At 43.0% G+C, this 14,067-nt stretch overlaps 1 protein-coding gene across 8 annotated transcripts in view; it reads left to right on the top strand.

Annotated features, from left to right (window-relative positions):
* Positions 1–14,067, top strand: part of gjc2 (gap junction protein gamma 2) — a 147,001-nt gene that overhangs the window by 79,730 nt on the left and 53,204 nt on the right. The window contains exon 2 of one of the 8 annotated variants that reach the window (XM_063044522.1): positions 2,966–3,029. The exons of the other annotated variants lie outside the window; for them this stretch is intronic. The gene's annotated coding sequence lies outside the window, so the exon portion shown is untranslated. The remainder of the gene's footprint in view (positions 1–2,965; positions 3,030–14,067) is intronic. 8 annotated transcript variants of the gene reach the window in all.

The raw sequence follows: 14,067 nt of genomic DNA, 5'->3' as shown, positions 1-14,067 counted from the left end.
ATTATTAAAATACTCTAACTGCCTTAATAACTTTCACACCCTGGTTGGTGTTGCATTTGATTTTAAGACAAAATTCTGTGTTAATTTCTGTGCCCATCACTAACTTCCTCCATTAAATTGCCTATTTGCCCCAGCTCCTTTTTTTTTCCCCCCAACAAGTCCCTTGGGATTGAAGATGACTTGCTTCCACTTTAGCTTTGTAGTTCATGAGGCCAGTATGCAACTGAACACTTCTCAAATGGACCAGAAGGAAGTGTGGGTGGTGCTATGGTTTGTTAAGTAATACATTCCTTTTGTGCATTTCCATGATTTCATTGTGCTTAGAATGTATGTACAGTACTTAAAGTTCTTAATACTGTCTTTGATGCTACTCCACCTTGAGTTGTTAATGCCAAATATTTCCAGTAGTCATTAGGGATGTTGAATTCTTTTAAGGAGGCTTTGAGCACAGACTTAAATCTTTTGCTTTGGTCTTTTCTGTGAAAGAGCTTGGAATAGAATTGCAGGTCTGGCGTTGGATGTTTAAATGATATGACCTGCCCAAATATAAGCAACAGAATGTAAGTTGGGCAGAACTGGAAATGATTACCTGGATGCCACAGTTTGTTTTCTTATTCTCCCAATGAATTTGCAGGATCTTGCAGAGTTTGTGTTAGTGATATTTTTCCAGTGCCTTGAGGTGCTTGCTTTAGAAAAGCTTGTTGGAGGGAAGAATTGCTGCTGATCAGCAGACCATTGAATTTAGTACCAAGTTTGATATCTTGATTTTCAAATGTATTGTTCCCAAATTAACTGAATGCTAACTGGTACATTGAAGGTCCAATGATTTCCTTCATCCATATCCAAATAGTTTCATCTAAACTATTTCCTCACTCTTTCTAACCTCTGTGCCTTGTTATCATTTTCTGGGTGAAAATTTTGCCCCTCAGGTTCTATTAAATGTATCCTCACTCACCTTAAACCTATGCCCTCTAGTTCTTGATTCCCCAACCCTGAGAAAAATAATATGCACATTTACCCTATTTATCTCCCACATAATTTTAAGCACCTCTATAAGATCACCCACATTCTCCTGTGCTCAAAATAAGAAAGTCCCAACCTGCTCCATGACTCAGCCCCTCAAGCTCTGGCAAATCCTTATAAATCTTTCTTTGCACTGTTCCCAGATTAATAACATCTTTCTCTTGCAGGGTGTCCAAAACTGAGCACAGTATTCTAAATGTGGCCTCACCAATGTCTTGTACAACTGCAACATAACATCCCAATTTTTATAGTCAGTGCCATGACTGATAAAGCTAGCATACCAAAAGGCTTCTTTACTACTGTCTAATTGCAACACCATTTTCAGGGAACCATGTAGTAGTATTATTAGGTTGCCCTTTTCTACAATACTTTGCAGAGCCCTACCTTTCACTATGAAAGTCCTACCCTGTTTTTTTTCTTTCCATGATGCAGCACTTCATACTTAACTGAATTAAAAGTCCATTTGCCTATTTACCCAGTTGATCAAGATACCTCTGTAATTCCTAATAACCATCCTCATTAACACCATTTTAATATAATCTGTATGCTAACCATGCTTTGTACTTTCTCATCTAATCATTGATAGAGGTGAAAAGTAGTACTGGACCTAACGCAGAACCTTGAGGAACACCACTACTTATGGGCCTCCAGTCTGATAAACGTTGTTTCACATCAGCCTGTGCTTCCTACTATCAAACTGTTCTGCTAGTTCTCCCTGGATCCCATGCTGTCTAATTTTTCATGGCATCTTACCATGCAGAATCTTAACAAACGCCATATAAGCTATGTCTACTCTTGGTTACTGCTCCAAAAAATTCAATTAATTTGTGAGATATGATCTGGGTGCATAAATCTGTGCTATCACTAACCAACCTGTCTTTCCAAATGCTTGTATATCTTATTCCTTTGAATCCCCTCTTATAAAATACTAGTCAGAATCAACTCCAAATCAGGTTTAATATCACCGGCATATGTCATGAAAATTGTTGATTTTGTGGCAGAAGAACAAAGCAATACAGAATGAAACTGAGAATTATAGTAAGTATAGTAAATAGTTAAATCAAATAAGTGCGAAAATAGAAATTAAAAAAAGTAGTGAGGTAGTGTTCATGGGATGGCAGAAGGGAAAGAGGGGAAGAAAATGTTCCTGAATCACTCCTTGAAGATGTTCTGAATACTACAGAGGCTAGTGCCCATGACTAAGTTTACAACTCTCTGGAGCTTACTTCGATCCTCTGCAGTAGCCCCTCCCTACCCCCCCCCAACCAGATCACGATACAGTCAGTTAGAATGCTCTCCACAGTACATCTTAGAAATTTGCTAATGTTTTTGGTGATGTACCAAATCTCCTCAAACTTTTAATGAAATACAGCAGCTGTTGTGCCTTCTTTGTAGCTGCATCAATAGGTTAGATCCTGAGAGCTGTTGACACCCAGGAACCTGAATTTGCTCACTTTCCACTTCTGATCCCTTTGAGGTCTGGTGTGTGTTCCCTTGTTTTAACTTTTCCGAAGTCCACAATCAGTTCTTTGGTCTTACTGACTTCCAGTGCAAGGTTGTTGCTACAACACCATTCAACTAACTAATATGTCTTGCTCATGTATGTCCTCTCGTCACTATCTGAAATTTTGCCAACAATGGTTGTATTGCCAACAAATGTATAGATGACATTTGGGCTGCGCCTGGCCACACAGTCATGGATGTAGAAGAGTAGTGCAGTGGGCTAAAGCATACATCCCTGAGGTGCAGCAGTGTTTTCTGTCAACGAGGTGGAGATGTTATTTCTGATCCGCACAGATTGTGGTCTTCCTGTTAAGTTACAGAAGGAGGCACAGGCGCCCAGGTTCTGGAGCTTTTCACTCAGAGCTGTAAGAATGATTGTGTTAAACACTGAGATGTAGTCAATCAACAGCATCCTGACATAGGCATTTATATTTTCCAGGCGATCCAAGGCAATGTGAAGAGCCAATGAGATTCTGTCTGCCGTAGACCTGTTGTGGCGATAGGTAAATTGCAGTGAGTCCAAGTCCTTTGCTGGGATGGGAGTTAATTCTAGCCATAACTTACCCCTCAATGCACTTCATCACTGTAGATGTGAGTGCTACTGGTGATAGTTGTTAAGGCCGCTCACTCTGCTCTTCTTGAGCACTGGTATAATTGTAGCCCTTTTGAAACAGGTGGGAACTTCTAACGAGCAATGAGAGATTGAAAATATCTTTGAACACCTCTGCCAGTTGGTTGGCACAAGTTTTCAGAGCCCTACCAGGTACTCCATTAGGGCCTGTCACCTTGCAAGGTCTTCGTATCCTTTTCTACAGTAAAAACAGGAGAAAAATATTCATTGAGGACATTGCTTATCTCCTAAGGTTCCACACAAAGATATACACTTTGGTTTGAGGGGCCCTAATTTACTCTAGTTACTATTTTTCACTAAATATACTTATAAAATCCGTTTGGATTCTCCTTAATCTTATCTCCCAAATCTATCTTGTGCCTCATTTTTGCCCTTCTGATCTCCTTGTTGAATATACTTCTGCAATTCCTATACTCCTCCAGGGTTTCACTTGATCCCAGCTGCCTGTACCTGGCCATTCCTCTCTAAAGCATTAATATCCCTCATCATCCAGGGTTCCCTGCACCTGCCAAATTTGCCCCTCATTCTTACAGGAACATGCAGACCTTGAACTCTTGATATCACACTTTTAAAAATCTCACACTTGCCAGAAGTCCCTTTCCCTACAAACAACCTACCCTAATAAACTTTTGCAATTTTCTATCTTAATATCATCAAAATTTCTCTTGCCTCAATTTAGAACTTTAACTTGTGGACCAGGTTTGTCCTTTTCCATAACTAATTTAAATTAGCTGTGAGGTAATGTTAAAGCTGTGCAGGACCCCAGTTAGACCCCACTTGGAGTACCGTGTTCATTTCTGACCACCTCACTATAGGAAGGAAGTGAATACTATAGAGAGAGGGCAGAGGAGATTTACAAGGATGCTGCCTAGATTGGAGAACATGCCTTATTAGAATAGGTTGAGTGAATTTGGCCTTTTCTCCTTGCAGCGATGGAGGATGAGAGGTGACCTGATAGAGGTGTATAAGATGATGAGAGGCATTGATCATGTGGATAGCCAGAGGCTTTTTCCCAGGGCTGAAATGGCTAACATGAGGGGGCATAGTTTTAAAGTGCCTGGAAGTAAGTACAAGGGGGACGTCAGAGTTAAGTTTTTCACACAGGGTGGTGGGTGTGTGGAATGCACTGCCAGTGACGATGGTACAGGCAGATGCAATAGGGTCTTCTAAGAGACTCTTAGGTAGGTACATGGAGCTTAGGAAAAAGGAGGGCTATGCGGCAGGGAAATTCTAGGCAGTTTCTGAAGTAGGTTACATGGTTGGCACAACATTGTGGGCCAAAGGGCCTGTAACGTACTGTAGATTTCTATGTCCTGTGTTCTAATTTAAAACGAACAGAAGTATGATCATTAGTCCAACAGTTCTCCCCCACCGACACCCCAGTCACTCATCTTGTCCTATTTCCCAAAAGTAAGTCAAGCTTTACTCTCTCCCAGGTAAGGCCTGAGGAGAGTTCTCTGGACATAGTTAACAAATTGTACCCCTTATAAGCCCTGATCAAGGCAATCATTCCCTCATTTTTCAGCTCCACCCATAAAGCCCCTCTGAGTGATTCCATAGTAGTTTCATTTTGGGCTATTGTGTTGACATTCTCCTTTATCAAAAATACAACCCCACCTCCTCTCTCTCTTCCACTTCAATACTGCATATAGCACCTGTTTCCTAGAACATTTAGCTGCCAGTCGTACCCTTCAGCCATGTTTCTGAAATGGCTATGATATCCCAATCCACATTGAAAAAAATCACTCTTCGTTTTCATCTACCACTGGACATGTTCTCCTCTCTACCTTTTCAGTTTTTTGCAATGACTTCTCAGCATGACTCCCTGGTCCACTCTTCCATTCCCATCAACCACTTCCCTTATTAAACACAAGAAACTGCAGGTGCTGGAAATCAAGAGCAACATGTACCCCTTGACAATAAGTACTCCTCGAGTACTGTTGAGGGGGACGGCCTACCTAGCGGAAGCAACACTGGCCGCACCTCAGGCACAGAGTCTGGTCCTGTGGCTCAGAAGGGTAGGGAAATGAAGAGGATGGCATCAGTGATAGGGGACTCTATAGTTAGGGGGTCAGACAAGCGATTCTGAGGATGCAGGAAAGAAGCACGGATGCCTTCCAGGTGCCAGGGTCTGGGATGTTTCTGATCACGTCCACGATATCCTGAAGTGAGAAGGAGAATAGCCAGAGGTCATGATACATATTGGTACCAATGACATAAGCAGGAAAAGGGAGGAGGTCCTGAAAGCAAACTACAGGAAGTTAGGAAGGAAGTTGAGAAGCAGGACCACAAAGGTAGTCATCTCGGGATTACTGCCTGTGCCACGTGACAGTGAGTATAGGAATAGAGTGAAGAGGAGGATAAATGCGTGGCTGAGGGATTGGAGCAGGGGGCAGAGATTCAGATTTCTGGATCATTGGGACCTCTTTTGGGGCAGGAGTGACCTGTACAATAAGGACAGATTGCGCTTGAATCCCAGGGGGACCAATATCCTGGTGGGGAGGTTTGCTAAGGTTATTGGGGAGAGTCTAAACTAGGATTGCTGGGGGGTGGGGACCAAATTGAAGAGATGGAGGAAGAGCAGGTTGGCTCACAAATAGTGAAAGCTTGGAGACAGTGCAAGAGGGAGAATAGGTAGGTGACAGAGAAGGGATGCGTTCAGACCAATGGTTTGAGATGTGTCTATTTTAATGCAAGGAGTGTTATGAACAAAGCGGATGAGCTTTGAGCATGGATCAGTACTTGGAGCTATGATGTTCTGGCTATTACAGAGACTTGGATGGCTCAGAGGCAGGGATAGTTACTTTGAGTGGCAGGTTTAAGATGTTTCAGAAAGGACAGGGAGGGAGGCAAAAGAGATGGGTGCATGGCACTGTTGATCAAAGATAGTGTCATGGCTGCAGAAAAGGAGGAAGACATGGAGGGGTTGTCTCTGGAGTCTCTGTGGGTGGAAGTTAGGAACAGGAAGGGGTCAATAACTCTACTGGGTGTTTTTTTTTATATAGACCACCCAATAGCAACCAGGACATTGAGGAACAGATGGGAAGACAGATTCTGGGAAGGTGTAACAATAACTGGGTTGTGGTGGTGGGAGATTTTAATTTCCCAAATATCGATTGGCATGCCCTAGAGCAAGGGGTTTAGATGGGGTGGAGTTTATTAGGTGTGTTCAAGAAGGTTTCTTGACACTATGTAGATAAGCCTACAAGAGGAGAGGCTGTACTTGATCTGGTATTGGGAAGTGAACCTGGTCAGGTGTCAAATCTCTCAGTGGGAGAGCATTTTGGAGATAGTGATCACAATTCTATCTCCTTCACCATAGCATTGGAGAGGGATAGCAACAGACTAGTTAGGAAAGTGTTTAATTGGAGTAAGGGGAATTATGAGGCTGTCAGGCAGGAACTTGGAAGCATAAATTGGGAACAGATGTTCTCAGGGAAATGTATGGAAGAAATGTGGCAAATGTTCAGGGGATACTTGTGTGGAGTTATGCATAGGTACAATGAGACAGGGAAAGGATGGTAGGGTACAGGAATCATGGTGTACAAAGGCTGTTGTAAATCTAGTCAAGAAGAAAAGGAGCTTATGAAAGGTTCAAAAAAACTAGGTAATGATAGAGATCTAGAAGGTTATAAGGCTAGCAGGAGGAAGCTTGAGAAAGAAATTAGGAGAGCTAGAAAGGGCCATGAGAAGGCCTTGGTGACCAGGATTAAGGAAGGCATTCTACAAGTATGTGACGAGCAAGAGGATAAGACGTGAGAAAATAGGACCAATCAAGTGTGACGGTGGAAAGTGTGTATGAAACTGGAGGAGATAGCAGAGGTACTTAATGAATACTTTGCTTCAGTATTCACGATGGAAAAGGATCTTGGCGATTGTAGGGATGACTTGCAGCAGACTGAAAAGCTTGTGCATGTAGATATTAAGAATGAGGATGTGCTGGAGCTTTTGGAAAGCATCAAGTTGGATAAGTCACCGGGACCGGACGAGATGTACCACAGGCTACTGTGGGAGGCGAGGGAGGAGATTACTGAGCCTCTGGCGATGATCTTTGCATCATCAGAGGGGACGGGAGAGGTTCCAGAGGATTGGAGGGTTGCGGATGTTGTTTCAATATTCAGGAAAGGGAGTAGAGATAACTCAGGAAATTATAGGACGGTGAGTCTTACTTCAGTAGTTGGTAAGTTGATGGAGAAGATCCTGAGAGGCAGGATTTATGAGCATTTGGAGAGGTATAATATGATAAGGAATAGTCAGCATGGCTTTGTGAAAGACAGGTCATGCCTTACAAGCCTGATTGAACTTTTTGAGGATGTGACTAAGCACATTGATGAAGGTAGAGCAGTAGATGTAGTGTATATGGATTTCAGCACGGCATTTGATAAGGTACTCCATGCAAGGCTTATTGAGAAAGTAAGGAGGCATGGGATCCAAGAGGGCATTGCTTTGTGAATCCAGAACTGACTTCCTCACAGAAGACAGAGTGGTTGCAGATGGCTCATATTCTGCATGGAGGTCGTTCACCAGTGGTATGCCTCAGGGATCTGTTCTGCGACCCCTGCTCTTTGTGATTTTTATAAATGACCTGGATGAAGAAGTGTAGGGTTAGTAAATTTGCTGATGACACAAAGGTTGGGGGTGTTGTAGATAGTGTGGAGGGCTGTCAGAAGTTACAGCAGGACATTGATAGGATGCAAAACTAGGCTGAGAAGTGGCAGATGGAGTTCAACTCAGATAAATTTGAAGTGGTTCATTTTGGTAGGTCAAATATGATGGGAGAATATAGTATTAATATATTCAGTGTGGAGGATCAGAGGGCTCTTGGGGTCCGAGCCCTTAGGACGCTCAAAGCAGCTGCGCAGGTTGACTCTGTGGTTAAGAAAGCATACGGTGCATTGTCCTTCATCAATCGTGGAATTGAGTTTAGGAGCCAAGAGGTAATGTTGCAGCTATATAGGACCTTGGTCAGACCTCACTTGTCGTACTGTGCTCAGTTCTGGTCACCTCGCTATAGGAAGGATGTGGAAACCATAGAAAGGCTGCAGAGGATGTTGCCTGGATTGGGGAGCATGCCTTATGAGAATGGGTTGAGTGAACTCGGCCTTTTCTCATTGGAGTGACGGAGGATGAAAGGTGACCTGATAGAGATGTATAAGATGATGAGAGGCATTGATCGTGTGGATAGTTAAAGGCTTTTTCCCAGGGCTGAAATGGCTAGCACGAGAGGGTACAGTTTTAAGGTGCTTGGTAGTAGGTACAGAGGAGATGTCGGGTAGGTATTTTACGCAGAGAGTGGTGAATGCGTGGAATGGGCTGCCAGCGACAGTGGTGGAGGCGTATATAATGGGGTCTTTTAAGAGACTCCTGGACAGGTACATGGAACTCAGAAAAATCAAGGGCTATGGGTAACCCCAGGTAATTTCTAAGGTAAGGACATGTTCAGCACAGCTTTGTGGGCCGAAGGGCCTGTATTATGCTGTAGGTTTTCTATGTTTCTAAGCATAAAGATAGCAAAACTACGGGTCTGGCAGCATTCATGGAGGGAAACAGTCAACATTTTTGATACAGGCCCTGATTAGAGGTCCTCTGAGATGAAAATATCTAGGAACGTGATGCTGCTCACCCTTTCCAGTGTTACCCCCTCAATGAGGATAGGTATATGTTCTCCTGACCTCCTCTTTCCGAAGTTCACAGTCAGTTGCTTGGTCTTGCTGTGGTTGAGTGTAACGTTGTTGTGACAACACTCAACCAGCCAATCTATCTCACACTTGTAAGTCCCTTCATCACCATCTGAGATTCTATGCACATCAGGGAGTTTTAGCTGTGTTTAGCCGCATTATCATGCATATAGAGAGAGCAGTGGCCTCGGCACACATCCTTGAAGTTCGGCTGTGTTGATAGTGAGAAGATGTTATTATCAATCTGCACTGACTGTGAAAGTTGACGATTCAGTTGTAGAGAGGTACAGAGGCCCAGGTCTTGATGCTTCGTTATTAGTCCTGAGGGGAAAGAATAGTATTGAATGGCAAGCTGTAATCCATAAGCAGTAGCCTGACGTATTTCTTGCAATTAGGTGTTGCAAAGCAGAGTGGAGGATCAGTGAGATTGCATCTGTGATCAGTGAGAGTTAATGCAGACTGGGGGATTGTTTTTGTAATATCACAAGCCATTTTAATTGCATTTCCCATTCCTATACTGACATTTGTCCATGGTGCTCTCTACAGTCAAGTCAAAGTGTGACACATATTAGTGGAATATCGCTAGGTATACATGGAGAGGTGGTAAATTGGATTAGACATTGGCTCGATGGAAGAAGCCAGAGAGTGGTGGTAGAGAATTGCTTCTCTGAGTGGAGGCCTGTGACTAGTGGTGTGCCACAGGGATCAGTGCTGGGTCCATTGTTATTTGTCATCTATATCAATGATCTGGATGATAATGTGGTAAATTGGATCAGCAAGTTTGCTGATGATACAAAGATTGGAGGTGTAGTAGACAGTGAGGAAGGTTTTCAGAGCCTGCAGAGGGACTTGGACCAGCTGGAAAAATGGGCTAAAAAATGGCAGGTGGAGTTTAATACTGACAAATGTGAGGTATTGCACGTTGGAAGGACAAACCAACGTAGAACATACAGGGTTAATGGTAAGGCACTGAGGAGTGCAGTGGAACAGAGGGATCTGGGAATACAGATACAAAATTCCGTAAAAGTGGCATCACAGGTAGATAGGGTCGTAAAGAGAGCTTTTGGTACATTGGCCTTTATTAATCGAAGTATTGAGTATAAGAGCTGGAATGTTATGATGAGGTTGTATAAGGCATTGGTGAGGCCGAATCTGGAGTATTGTGTTCAGTTTTGGTCACCAAATTACAGGAAGGATATTAATAAGGTTGAAAGAGTGCAGAGAAGGTTTACAAGGATGTGTTGCTGGGACTTGAGAAACTCAGTTACAGAGAAAGGTTGAATAGGTTGGGACTTTATTCCCTGGAGCGTAGAAGAATGAGGGGAGATTTGATAGAGGTATATAAAATTATGATGGGTATAGATAGAGTGAATGCAAGCAGACTTTTTCCACTGAGGCAAGGGGAGAAAAAAACCAGAGGACATGGGTTTAGGGTGAGGAGGGAAAAGTTTAAAGGGAACGTTAGGGGGGGCTTCTACACACAGAGAGTGGTGGGAGTATGGAATGAGCTGCCAGACGAGGTGGAAAATGCGGGTTCTTTTTTTAACATTTAAGAATAAATTGGACAGATACATGGATGAGAGGTGTATGGAGGGATATGGTCCGTGTGCAGGTCAGTGGGACTAGGCAGAAAATGGTTCGGCACAGCCAAGAAGGGCCAAAAGGCCTGTTTCTGTGCTGTAGTTTCTATGGAAAGCATGGGGGTAATGTTTTTTTAACACAGCATGGTGGGTGTGTGGAATGCACTGTCAAGGGATGGTGGTAGAGAAAGATAGGTTAAGGACGTTTAAGAGACTCTTAGATAGGCACATGGATGAAAGAAAATAATGGAGGGCTATGTGGCAGGGAAGGGTTAGATTCATTTTCAATAAAGGTAAAAGGTCAGTAAAATATTGTGGGCTGAAAGGCCTGTACTATTTTATATTCAAAAACTTCGAACACGCAGACATACACAAAACTAATTTGGCAAAGCTCAACTTTAAGGAAAATAAAATTGACTTTTGATGTCTATAGTTCTGCCTGTGTAATTTGAATCATTAAGTTATAAAGCACTGCAACAGTGAAAAAGGCCCCTTAACCTGACTAATCCACGAAAAAACAGTTTCTATGGCTAATTCCATCTATCTGCATCTGGAACATAGACTTCTATACACCTCCTGTCCATGTACCTATTCAAACCTGTCCTAAATGTTGCAATTGAACCCATATCCACCGCAGGCAGCTTGTTTCACTCTTGTGCACCCTTTAAATGAAGAAGTTACCCATCGCCCTAAACCAGGGGTTCCCAACCTTTTTTGCACCGTGGACCAGTTTAATATTAGTCATTGTCATAGTCATACTTTATTGATCCCGAGGGAAATTGGTTTTCGTTACAGTTGCACCATAAATAATTAAATAGTAATAAAACCATAAATAATTAAATAGTAATATGTAAATTATGCCAGGAAATAAGTCCAGGACCATCCTATTGGCTCAGGGTGTCTGACCCTCCAAGGAAGGAGTTGTAAAGTTTGATGGCCACAGGCAGGAATGATAACAATATTCTTGCAGACCGGCCAACCAGGCGGGGGGGGGGGGCGGGGGGAGATGTGTTAATCACGACTGGAATATAGGTGATAAGTCAACGATCAGTCACTTATCAGTAGCTAATACACTCAATTTTGTTTCTAAAAGGGTTTATCTAACGAATTTAATATTAAACACAGAGCGCATATTTTTCTCGCATGAATATAGTGATAAGTCAATTATAAGTTATAAGGGGGTTCCTTACATCCAGTCTATTTTGCAATTTAGTTTTCATTGCATTCATTGCAGAAAACCCCGCTTTGCAGAGATATGATATTGGAAATGGAAGCAACGTTTTCATTGCTTTCATGGCTATCTCAGGATATTCAGCCTTGACTTTGATCCAGAATGCCGGTGGAGATGTTATGTCAAACCTACTTTTCAGCCCACCGTCATTTGCAAACTCGAGGAGTTGATCTTCTTCCCGCGCTGACACGGATGATTCACCAGGGACATTCACAAATGGGTCACGGACCCATTCCTTTGCATGTCTTGGGTCATTTGCGGTTGGGAAGTAATGCTCGAATTCTGTTGATAGTGAAGATAGGTGTTCGTGCACCAGCTGTGAGTCTCAGTCGCTCCCAAATTCCCAGCTAATGTTGGGAACATGTCAAATATGCCCCTGTCCACTTGCCGTCCCACAGTTCCAGTTTGGCTATGAAAGCAGACACTGTATCTGCCAACTTGAAGACAGTTGTCATTCTCCCCTGAAGTGACAAATTGAGTTCATTGAGCAGGTTGAAGATGTCACACAGATAAGTGAGTTTTGCTATCCATGCCTCGTCACTGAAGTGGTGACTTTTTTCCTGAAAGAAATCTCTGTAGCTGCTCTCTTAACTCAAAAACCTGGCCAGGGCTCTCCCCCTTGATAGCCACCTGACTTCAGTGTGTAAGAGAAGGCGTTTGTGCTTTGCATCCATTTCCTCGCAAAGCTGCTCAAACAGACGTAAGTTCAGGGCTTTTGCTTTGATGTGATTGATAACTTCAACAACGTCACTCAAGACGCTGTTAAGATCAGGTGACATTTTTTGGCTAGCCAGCATTTCCCTGTGTGTGACACAGTGTGTAGACTGGCATTCAGGAGCAACCTCTTTGACTCGGGTAATGAAACCAGACTCATTAAGCCGTTCCAACAGCTGTGCTTTGATGTCCTCCGCTATGTCATTGATTCTCCTTGAAGCTGTGGTAGCTGAAAGGGAAACCTGTGCCATCTTGTTAGCTGCAGCTTCTCCCAACAGTCTACGGCACATGTCCTTGGCAGCAGGCAGAATCAATTCTTCACCAACAGTGAAAGGCTTCTTAGCCTTAGCAATACGGCTAGCCACTAAGTACGACGCTCTCAGAGCAGCAGCATTTGTGGAGTTGGTGGCTCTCAGCACTTGCTTCTGTCTCGCTTGCTCAAGTTTTTTCCGCTCAAAAAACTCAACGGATTTGTCTTTAGTGCATGGTGCTTGGAATCAAGCTGCCAAAGCAGATTTGATGGTTTCATTGCCTCATTAGACAGCTTGTCTCCACATATCACACACGGGAGGCTTGGAGCGTGCCAGTCACCGGTCGCAATAAAGCCATATTTTGTGTACGACTCGTCATATTTTCTGTTGAAGGAAGCTTTCTTTTTTTTTGCAGTCTGGGCCTCAGCTGTCTTTGCGTTATCATCATCATTAGGCTTTTTATGTCCCCTACCATCTCTTCCAAAGAAACTCTCAAGCATGGTTTGTTTTTTACTCATCGAGTAGTTGTAGGTTAATGACCGACTGATGTCCTTGCATGGTTAACGACCTCACATGCGTTCCAAGTTCAACAGTGTGTGGCAGGGAATGAGGAAAGGTACAGTTGACTCGTATCGTTTCCTCGCGGCCCGGTAGCACATGCTTTGCGGCCACTGCCCAAAACCTATGGCCTCTAGTTCTAGTCTCACCCAACCTGAGTGGAAAAGGCCTGCATGTATTTAATCTATCTATAGCCCTCATAATTTTGTACATCTGTGTAAGATCTTCCCTCATTCTCCTACTCTCCAGCCTTTCAACCTTTCCCAATAACTCGGATATTAAATCCTGACAACATCTTTGTAAATCTCTCTGCATTCTTTGAAGCTTATTGATATACTTCCTGTGGGTAGGTCATCATAATTGCACACGATACTCCAAACTTGGCTGCATCAACATCTTATACAACTTCAACATAACATCCCACTCCTGTATTTAATAATCTTCATTAATGAAGGCCAATGTGCCAAATGCTCCCTTAATGACCCTATCTAGCTGTGACACAATTTTTGTGGAATTATTGGTCTGTATTTCCAGATATCTTTTCTCTACTGCACACCTTGGTTCCCTATCATTCACTACAAGTCCTACCCTGGTTTGTCCTGCCAAAGTGCAATGTCTCACGCTTGCCTGCATTACATTCCATCTCCCATTTCTCCCATTTTTCTAACTGGTACAGATTTCAGTGCAGGCTTTGGTAGCTTTCCTTCATTGTCTACTACACACCCAATCTTGGTGTCATCTACAAACTTGCTGATCCAGTTTACCACATTATTATCTAAATTATTCATATACTGTAAATGATAAACAACCCAACAGCAATCCCTGCAGCATACGACAAGTCACTGGCCACCAGTCAGTAAGGCTACCTCTGTGTTCTCTCGCTAAGCCCATGTTGAAA

Source organism: Mobula hypostoma, chromosome 3 (assembly GCF_963921235.1).
Source record: "Mobula hypostoma chromosome 3, sMobHyp1.1, whole genome shotgun sequence".
Classification (NCBI taxonomy): Eukaryota; Metazoa; Chordata; class Chondrichthyes; order Myliobatiformes; family Myliobatidae; genus Mobula; species Mobula hypostoma.
The sequence above is the reverse complement of the archived record's forward strand: the minus strand, read 5'-3'. Positions and strand labels throughout refer to the sequence as shown.